Source organism: Papaver somniferum, chromosome 6 (assembly GCF_003573695.1).
Source record: "Papaver somniferum cultivar HN1 chromosome 6, ASM357369v1, whole genome shotgun sequence".
NCBI classification, from domain to species: Eukaryota; Viridiplantae; Streptophyta; class Magnoliopsida; order Ranunculales; family Papaveraceae; genus Papaver; species Papaver somniferum.
In genome coordinates this window covers 52,522,294-52,533,402 of record NC_039363.1, presented here as the reverse complement: position 1 = coordinate 52,533,402, position 11,109 = coordinate 52,522,294, and positions in this window count along the sequence as shown.

Genomic DNA, 11,109 nt, shown 5'->3' with positions numbered 1-11,109 from the left:
CCCGTTCCTGAACCGCGACCCATAAAGGGAATGTAGGATTTCTTCGGTGTTCAATCACCAAGGTTGTGCAACACGTGAAAACACAGAAATGGTGCGAAATGACGGTGCAGTAGAAAGCTATTTTACACATAGTAAAAACAACATTAACCCAAGTATAAACAAATCAAACCGTTTCTTGCCTCATCTCAAGTTATATGCAAATAGGGTAGCGCCAAACAAGTTACCAAGTGGCAATATGTGAAGAGTGAACCTCATGCACCATTTCCGGTTGATATATATATAATCATAGTAATGATGATAATCAGGGTTAACCGAGCTTTATAACTTCTTTTTCTTATGACCAGGAAGGAGATTTTTCCGATATCTTGAATATGTATCAAACTCACAAGAACCCGTTTTATTGGATCCACTTGCGTTGACAACATGTTTAGTTCGTACATCACGATTGCATGATTTGACATGTACAGAACATAAGAACACATTCTTTACTCAATCACATTGAGCCTCTCTAAGAATTTGAAAACCTCTTCAAAAGCCTTAAATAGATCTTTGTCAGCAGATCCATCATGATAGTATTCCTCAAACAAATTAAGAAGTAATCTAGTGAGATTCCATACCTTTGAGCTTCGACTTTCCTTGACCGACTTTTCTTAGATTGACTTTTAAAATTTCCTTTAGACTGTTTTTCATCATCTAAGATTTTTAGCTTCTTAGATGGAGAGTGAATATCTTCAGAGCCCAGAGGTCTTATAGATAAAAAAAAACTATGAACAGTCTTTAAGGATTTCTGGTGTGCGTTACAGATGCCCAAAACGAGTTTCCCAAAGTATTTTCACATAGGGACAAATTTTCGGGATCAAACAAACACAAACTTATCAGGTTTATGGTGTTTGCATGAAATTCGACTCATTTCACTTTGATTTCGCCATTTTTACAGCTTAAAAAGCTCTGTGCCGGCATTGACGTAGTATGAATTCAGTGGCGGAAACCACCTTAGCGGCATAGTATTCATGCTACAGCTGGCAAATAATATCCCCCAATTTGAAATGCATGTCGGCATTGTCTTGAACAAAAAATACTATGCCGGTAGAAAAGTTACTTGTTACCTACCACAGAATACTCCACTGCATATTCTACCAACATGGTATAATAATAAAGTTACTAAAAAAGCGGGGGTCTAACAACCTCACTGAAAAAGCGGGGATCTAACAACCACACCCAACAATTCGTTTGGCAATCTGAGAGGACTTACTCCAATATACTTTCAAGAGAATCAACTAGACAGTCAGACTCGATCTATAGGAAAGTATATCAAAGAGCGATATCTCTATTTCTCAACTCAATCCGCAATCAAACAAATAAGAATTTGCGAGCCCGATTGAATAAGAGAAATAACTTGAACGGTACCAAAGACCGAGGTTCAAGTTTCAATCAATTTATATCAACAATCAAAGGTTGGGTTATCTAATTGATTGATCTTAATGCACAACATATGATATTTCAATTAGATAACAAAATATAATGCGGAAAAGAAATAACACAGACACCAGAAGTTTTGTTAACGAGGAAACCGCAAATGCAGAAAAACCTCGGGACCTAGTCCATCATTGAACAACATACTGTATTAAGATGCTACAAACACTAGACTACTACCAGTGAACTTCGGACTGGAATGTAGTTGAGCCCTAATTAATCTCACACTGATTAAGGTACAGTTGCGCTCCTTACGTCTCTGAAACCCAGCAGGATTCTACGCACTTGACTCCCTTAGCTAATCTCACCCACAACTAAGTGTTGCTACGACCCAAAGTCGAAGACTTGATAAACAAATTTGTCTCACACAGAAAAGTCTATTGGAAAAGATAGATATGTCTCCCGCGGAATTACCTATGAATTTTATTCCGTATTTTGATAAATCAAGGTGAACAAGAACCAATTGATAAACCGGACTTATATTCTTGAAGAACAACCTAGTATTATCAATCACCTCACAATAATCTTAATTGTATGGAAGCGAAAAAAGATATTGTGGAATCACAAACGATGAGACGAAGATGTTTGTGACTACTTTTTATCTTGCCTATCAGAGAATAAATATCGATAAAATCTTAGAGAAGATAGTACTCAAACGATAAAATCAAGAAAGATCAGAACACGTAACTACAGAGAAAATAGTTGGGTTTGGCTTCACAATCCCAATAAAGTCTTCAAGTCGTTAACCTATAGGGTTTATGAAAAACCGAAGGTTAAAGGAGAATCGACTCTAGATTATGCAACTAGTATCACACAGAAGTGTGGGTTTAGGTTTCCCAGTTGCTAGAGTTCTCCTTTGTATAGTTTTCAAATCAGGTTTGCAATCTAAGTTACCGTGGTAACAAAGCATTCAATATTCACCGTTAGATGAAAACCTGATTAGATTCAAGCTAATATCTTTCAACCGTTAGATCGAACTTAACTTGTTATACAAAATTGAAATGTACCTTCATTTAGGTTTAAGTAACCGTACCTAAACGTGTACACCATGTTGGCTCAACAATAGTTAACCGAAGTTAGCCATATGAACTCTCTCATATCAACCTTTGTTAGAGCATTGCTCGGTTGAACCCACCAAGCGTTGGTATGTCAAGTTTAGTTGTCATATTTTAGTGAATCAAAATTTATGTTAAGAGTCGCTTGATTATGTACTAGAGTCAACTTCGTACATGTTAGCTTGAAAGTATTAGGATATGAGACATTACAAGTATTGCGAAGTCTTAAAGATGTGAAGAAGCAAGGAGCTACAACGAAAACAATCATCCTTCCACTTGAGGTTAATGATATTTGACTTGAACTGTTTCATTCCCTAACGTATCTTTCAAGTTGTGCATATTGAAAACATAAATGCTAAGCATATTGGAAGTCTAGATAGACATAGTATTAAGGAATACAATACGAGGTTTATTGCTTAACCATTAAACTTTGTAGATAAGACATCGCCATAATCATTTGAATGCTATTGTGATTATGTATGGGTATGAGGTGTGGATTTCATCTTAGGGAACAATGTTTTACATGTGTTCTCAGGAAGTAAGTTCATAAACTTGTTTGTGAACCTAAAAGGAAATTGCCAGGTGTTGTTGGTTTTGTTATTCATTGCATATCTTATGAACAACCAATATGTGTGATTGAGTATAACCGCTCACAAATTGTTTGTGTTCTTGGTATAACTACTCACAAAGGCCTGACTTATGTATTGGTATGACTTTTATTAGTGAAACTGATCTTAAGTAATCACCTGAGATGGTATGATCGGGTTTGTGTTATGTCTGACCAAATTTGGGAAAGGGGAACTGATCCTAGTAAGAGGTGCAGTACATCACAAAGGGGAACCGATCCTTGTATAAGGTGCAACAAGGTTTATAGCAGAAGGAGGAACCGATCCTATGGAAATGTTCTACACATATAAGTTAGATATCATATATATACGGGGAACCGATCCTAATACCTAGTCAACCGAATTTTTGGAAAGCTAGTGTGACTATGCACAATGCTCACATGGAGGTAGAACCGAAACTTGTTTTGGTAGAACCGTTAAACCCATGATTGTGATTGAATGTTTTTTTGATCAATCACATAGCTCTTGAAAGTCAGATGAACCAATTCTAAACTTGTTTGGAAGTATGGCAAATCGATTTCAAGGTTGTAAGTGTGAAAGAGAACTAACAAGGTAAGGATGTCGACATACTTTGAACACATGCTGTGAATGTTTATTTCTTTAATTGTTCAAAGTTATTCCTTAATAGCTAAAAGAAGAAAATCCCAGGATCTAAACATAAGTAAGTTAAGAATCTTTTAATTAAGGTTATTAATTTCATTTTGTAGGGAAATATAAGAATTAGTAATGTGCATTTACTAATTATATTTTCCGAGAGATTTCGATCATTATTTTTGGATAGAGCGTTTCCAGGTATTATGGAAACCGAATTTGTGCTTTGATGAATATCTTGATAATATCTTCGGTTTTGGAGATTCCTTGGTGTCCAAACTTCCTTGTCTATAAATACTTGAAGTTTGCCTTTCTAGCAAACTAATATTTTATAACAACAAACTTTCTCTTTTGTTGTTTTTACTGGTGTAGCCGCCTATTCGGAGAGGAGAGTAACCTAATTAGGCGAAATCTCTTACGGACGCTCAGTTTAAAGTCTTATTTGGTATTGAGAAGCTCTAGCATGTACCGTTGGTGGGAAACTAGATAATTGCGGTTTATCTTTTGTTTTCGATTGATTTGATTGACTAATGGTGGTTGAAATATGATTGCACCTAGTTTGTTTATGCTTGAGGATCTTCTCTTCTGATATAAGATTCACTTAAACTAGTTCAGAGTTTCGACAAGGATATTTAGACTGTTGTTAGTTCTAAAGAGGATCTTGTGATAATCCATTGTTAACAAACTCCGTTCTGTGCGTGATTGATCACAAGAGATTCAAGTGATTGTGTGCAGGATTTTATTGAAGATTTAAGAAGATATTGAAGATATGACTTGGGTTTATAATCTTTGGTGTGCACAATACTTTTTTTGGTAACAGACGATCCAATTAATAATCGGTTTATCCTCGTGGTAGATTGGATTGATTAATTGAGTAGAACGGCATCAACACAATTCTTTGGACTAAGAGTCTTGTTGGCTTAATCTGAAACGATTAATTCGGTAATTGAACATAAGATAGATCTAAGGACCTGATGAAGGAGTTTATAAGATAAACGGAAGAGCCTTTGCCCGACTCATATCACTTGGTTGAATAGAGTTGATACCAAACAAATTTGTTGTTCCTTTACTTTTTGGAATACGAACCAAAGGAATTGTTTCAAGTACGTGACTTATTTATAAGTTGGAGGCGCGGGAATACAGACGGAACTAGGTGAACTATAGGTTTAGTTGCTTGGTCTCAACTATACGAAGTTAGGTGTAATTTTGTGTAGCGGCTTAATCCTGAGAGTATTCAATTCTGGACAAGGTCCCCGGGTTTTTCTGCATTTGTGATTTCCTCGTTAACAAAATCTTGTTGTGTCATTTACTTTATATTTTCGCATTATAATTATTTTATTATAATTAAAATAAATACACAAACGTTAATTCCTATTTACTTGATAAGCAATCCCATTGTGTTTAGTTAAGTCTGAACCTTTGTATCAATTACACATACTTCGTTGTTGCATTGTCTCGATCTCGTATCCATAGACGATCACACGAAGTGTGAACCGATTAGTTGTATTGTCTCGACTCAGTCCATAGACAATACTTTTCGAGAAAGGACTTATAGGTAGGAAATTTTTTAGCTTGAGGTATATTTGGGTACCCTCACCTTTTCAATTGGTATCAGAGCAGGCAAACACGAAAAGATCTAACAATCTGTGTTTGGTGCGATCCAACCTATAAGAATGAATCCAAAGGATGATTCAGTTAACGTTGAGAAAGGAGATGATATACTTCTTAAAGAATGTTTGTTTTCGAAATCTGATAAACAACTCTGTACTGTAAGTTCACTAGTGGAACACAACTTAGGAAATATTAACCATGATGTGTTAATAAGAAAACAAATTGATGTGGCAAATAAGTCAGATTCAGATGACTGTAATGAGATCAAGTTTTTCAGAAAGCTTGCTGAAAAACATAATCTAAAGGATAATACCTATTATCCATCTGCCGAAAAGATCGTCAGAGATTTCTTGATTCATGAAGATGCCGCATCTAAAGGTCTTGAACTTTCTCAAGCCAAAGGAGCTATATTAGTTAAAACAAGGATATGTGATTCTAACCTGCAGAATCTCTTAATTAATATACAACATTATGATTCAAATTGTCGAATCTCTCACAAGAATCATGATGAATACATCTCTAGGGATAATCCCTTGACTAGTATCCAGTCAAGATCAACTGTCATAAATGGTGACAATGATTATCCCTCAGACAGAAGCAAAGATCAACACTTACACATAAAAGGGAATGATTTCAAATCATGCTGTTTTGTTGTTGATCGACTGTCTAAAATTGGATCCAGGAAACAATCTTATCGAATGATGATGTCATATTCCAAAAAATTCCTGGGTCAATATAAGAGTTCTGATTATTACATAACTCAAAAAACTTCAAGTCACAATTATGATCATCAAGATGATTATCCCGTTGAATCAGATCACTCCTGCTGTGACACAGTTAAAGAAGTTTATTCTTGGAAGAATCCCAAAAGGATATATATTCGAAAATATCGTGATGGATTATGTTCCACAAATTCTGAGATATCACTAGCTCACTCCAACAACTGATGTTGGTCTTTGGAGTTTCCCTAGAAGTGCTCAATCCAGACAAAAAGAGAAATTCTTAAAGGGAGCACATGAATTTGAAGAGCGTAGAATTATACTCTTGAATATCTAAAATATTTACTTGGAATTTTTCTCTATCTTTGGGAAGTCCATGATAAAAGTTTTTGAAAAATATTTTCATAACTTCTAGGTCATACGGTTTCGGAAAAACTCTTGAGTTGTTTCCAAAAGTATCAATATATTTTCACAAATAAAAATACCGAGATCAGGAATTTCATACTTGAAAACCAAGTTTGAATTATTATATAAACCATCGTTTGAACCGATACTCTTCTGTGTTTTGTTTACGGTCAAGGATGGGTGAAAATACTATTGACATTGAATCTCAACTTCGAAAACTTGAGACCTTTCTTGTTGAGTTTAAGTGTTATTTCTCAAGCGAACATAAAAAGAATCATATTACTTTTGAGCTTATGCTTATGTTAATGGGAGATTTTGAAGTCGCTCGTGAGCTTTTGGAAACTGCAATAGTGCATGAAAAACTGCTCGAGTCAAACCTCTTGAAGTTGATTGTAGAATTGAATCTTCTGAAACAAAAACTCAATCATTTGAAATACAAGAGAAGATCCAATAATCAAAACACCGAAGAATCCTCGGCAAATAAAGGAAGGTCTTCTAGAGATTAAGTTATTTGCTGTATTACTTAATCTAGAATAATAGACATTAATTTTTTGATTCCTTTCATTGATTGTATTGGTCTATTATGAATAAAATTATTTGATTGGTAATTTTTCTTGTGATAGTTTTTGGTTTACATAGCCTGTGCTTGAATGATTTTATCTTATTGCTATGTATGTTTATGGGATGTTTGATTTCAGTTTTTCTACCTTAATAATCGATTTCATATATTGTGAACCCTTGTGGTTTGGGTGACTTTTTGATTTAGCAGGATTAAGTTCTAACCCATGTTGGTAGGCTTTATCAAAGAATCATGAGGGGTTCTTGTAGAAATAATATGTGAAAAAGTCACAATATGTTGAATCGGTTTTGGTTTAGCATAAAAGCATATGTGTTTCGACGGTTTTCAACTTTTGCTTGCACTGTTAAAACCGATTTTCAACCTTTTTCTGGTAAAGGTTGGTTGTCATTATTATTTTGTTCATGCATAAGGATGACAACATGATGATATTTCGATATCAATTCTCCCTGGATGAAGATGCAAACATATTGGAGAAGTGGATGCGAAATTTGAGGTAACAATCTTGTTAGTTAATTGTTTTCCTGTTTAAGAAAAGCCTGAGTTTATATCATGTATATTTATTGCTTTTGCTTAACAAAATTTCGGTACAATTGATGTTTATTCCATGATGTGTGTGTGGATGTGTGTGAATCAATTGGTTTCGGTTAAGAAAAACTATTGTTATCTTGCTTTATTGTGTGGTATCAATTGTTTAGGCTTACAAAATTTCGGTACAATTGATGTTGTGTATGATTCAATTGGTTCCGGTTAAGAAAAACTATTGTTATCTTGCGTTTGTATGGTATCAATTGTGTAGGCTTACAAAATTTCGGTGTAATTGCGGTGCTTTTAATATCTATGTTGTTTCAATTGCTTCCGGTTGAGGTGAATAATTATGCAAGTTGATTTATGTTAGTTTGTATGAATTATTTATGGCTTACTGAAATAAAAGGTGTACGGGATGAGTTGTTTAGTCCAATTCGATTACTGATAAGAGAAACTAAGTTAATTCTGATCTTAGTTAGACTTATTGAAGTGAGGTTTCGGTTATTCAATCTAATTGAATGCCTTAACAAGAAATGCTAGTTAACTAACCTAGTACTTGTCTTGTTTAAAATTGAAAGGTCTGAGTTTATGGATAATTAGAACCTGATGAGAAAAATAGAGTTATCTTTATTTTGGTGTTATCGAATTAAGCATTTTTTTTTTGAAAAATCGGTTTAGCAAAGGGACTAAGGTGCTTAGTTGATTTTTGTTTTACTAAACTAAAGTGGAAAAATTGTTTCGGACAATTGTTTCCTTGGAAACATATCAAAATAAAACTGCTTGTAGTTTCGGTTTTGATATTGGTTATCAGAACATGATGTGTGGAACCCTCGTGCCTAACTCTACGGGTTGCAAGTCTATTGAGATTTGTAAGATTCTTTTCGTTTTGTCCTTTATTTTTTTCGTTTCTTTGTCATTTTTGTGACAAAAAGGGGGAGAAGTATATGGAGTAAACATGTGATACTGGCATCGATTTTATATTGATTGGTATCGGTAAGGAAAAGAACAGTGGTGCTTGAACGTTTATCTAAAAAGAGTGAAAGCACATAATAAGGGGGAGTAATATGTCATATAAATTGGTATAACAAAGACATGCGGATTGAATATCTACCTATCTTCCTTAGGTGGAGTATTAGCTTTGTTATTATAATGCCGCTGTTGCATTTTCAAGGATTGAATGTAAGCAGTTTTACTGTGTTGTTGGATTCAGGAATCAAGCGTATGTGTAATGAATTCTTGTAATTTGTTTATCCATATGATGTAAGAGTTTTGTCACTAAAATAGACAAAGGTGGTGACTGTTAGAGCATTGCTTGGTTGAACCCACCAAGCGTTGGTATGTCAAGTTTGGTTGTCATAATTTAGTAAATCAAAACTCATGTTAAGATCGCTTGATTATGTACTAGAGTCAACTTCGTATAGGTTAGCTTGAAAGTATTAGGATATGAGACATTACAAGTATTGCGAAGTCTTGAAGATATGAAGAAGCAAGAAGCTACAACAACAACAATCATCCTTCCACTTGAGGTTAGTGATATTTGACTTGAACTGTTTCATTCCCTAACGTATCTTTCAAGTCGTGCATATTGAAAACATAACTGCGAAGCATATTTGAACTATAGATATACATAGTATTAAGGAATACAATACGAGGTTTATTCCTTAAACGTTAAACTTTGTAGATAAGACATCGCCATAATCATTTGAATGCTATTGTGATTATGTATGGGTATGAAGTGAGGATTTCATCCTAGGGAACAATGTTTTACATGTGTTCTAAGGAAGTAAGTTCATAAATTTGTTTGTGAACCAAAAAGGAAATTTCCAGGTGTTATTGGTTTTGTTATTCATTGCATATATTATGAACAACCAATATGTGTGATTGAGTATAACCACTCACAACTAGTTTGTGTTCTTGGTAGAACTATTCACAAAGGCCTGACTTATGTATTGGTATGAATTTTATTAGTGAAACCGATCTTAAGTAATCACCTGAGATGGTATGATCGGGTTTGTGTTATGTATGACCAAATTTGGGAAATAGGAACCGATCCTAGTAAGAGGTGCAGTACATCACAAAGGGGAACCGATCCTTGTATGAGGTGCATCAAGATTTATAGCAGAAAGGGAAACCAATCCTATGGATATGTGCAACACATTTTTAGGCAAAGGTGAACCGATCATATAGACATGTGCAACACATATAAGTTGAAAAAGCGGCGGTCTAACAACACCACCCAATAATTCGCTTAGCAATCTGTATGGACTAACTCCGAAATACTTTCTAGAGAATCAACTAGACAGTCAGACACAATCTAGGTAAAAGTATCTCAAAGAGTTAATATCCCTCTCTTGTTTTAATTTGCTCAAGCTAATAAAAATCAACGAGTCTTTAATCAAACACAAGGAATAACTTTGATGGTACCAAAGACCAATATCCAAGGATCAATCAATGACAATCAACAACCAAAGGTTGGATTACTCTAATTGGTGATCTAACGTACAACATGTATTATTTCAATTATAAAGATAAAACAATATAATGTGGAAATTGAAATAACACATACACCAGAAATTTTGTTAACGAGGAAACCGCAAATGTGTAAAAACCCCTGGAACTAGACCAGATTGAATACACACTGTATTAAGCCGCTACATACACTACCTAATCCAAGTTAACTTCGGACTGGACTGTAGTTGAACCCCAATCAGTCTCTCACTGATCCAAGGTAAAGTTGTACTCCCTACGCCTCGGATCCCAGCAGGATACTGCGCACTTGATTCCCTTAGTTGATCTCACCCACAACTAAGAGTTGCTACGACCCAAAATCGCAGGCTTTGAAAATAAACAAATCCGTCTCCCACAGACAAGTCTATCAAAGGATCAATCAGTCTCTGACAGATAAACCCTAAAGGTTTTGTTCCGTTTTTTGATAATAATCAAGGTGAACAGGAACCAATTGATAATCCTGTCCTATATTCCCGAAGAAAAACCTAGAGTTATCAATCACCTCACAACAATCTTAATCGTATGGTAGTGAAACAAGATGTTTCAGAATCACAAACAACGAGACGAAGATGTTTGTGATTACTTTTTATATCTTGCCTATCGGAGATATCAATCTCAAGCCAATCAATCTGATTGTACTCGTACGATAGAAGATGCAAGATCAGATCACACAACTACGATAAAAGTAGTATCGGTCTGGCTTCACAATCCCAATGAAGTCTTTAAGTCGTTAACCTGGTTTTAGAAGAAGAAAACCAAAGGTTAAAGGATAACTGACTCTAGTATGCAAACTAGTATAACATGTGAGGTGTGGAGATTAGTTTTTGCACAATACTAGATGTCTCCTTTATATAGTCTTTCAAATCAGGGTTTGCAATTAGGTTACCTTGGTAACAAAGCAATCAATATCCATCGTTAGATGAAAACCTGATTTAGATTCAAGCTAATATTTCTCAACCGTTAGATCGAAAACTTAGCTTGTTATACACACTTGACAATGCACGCTTCTAGGTTTG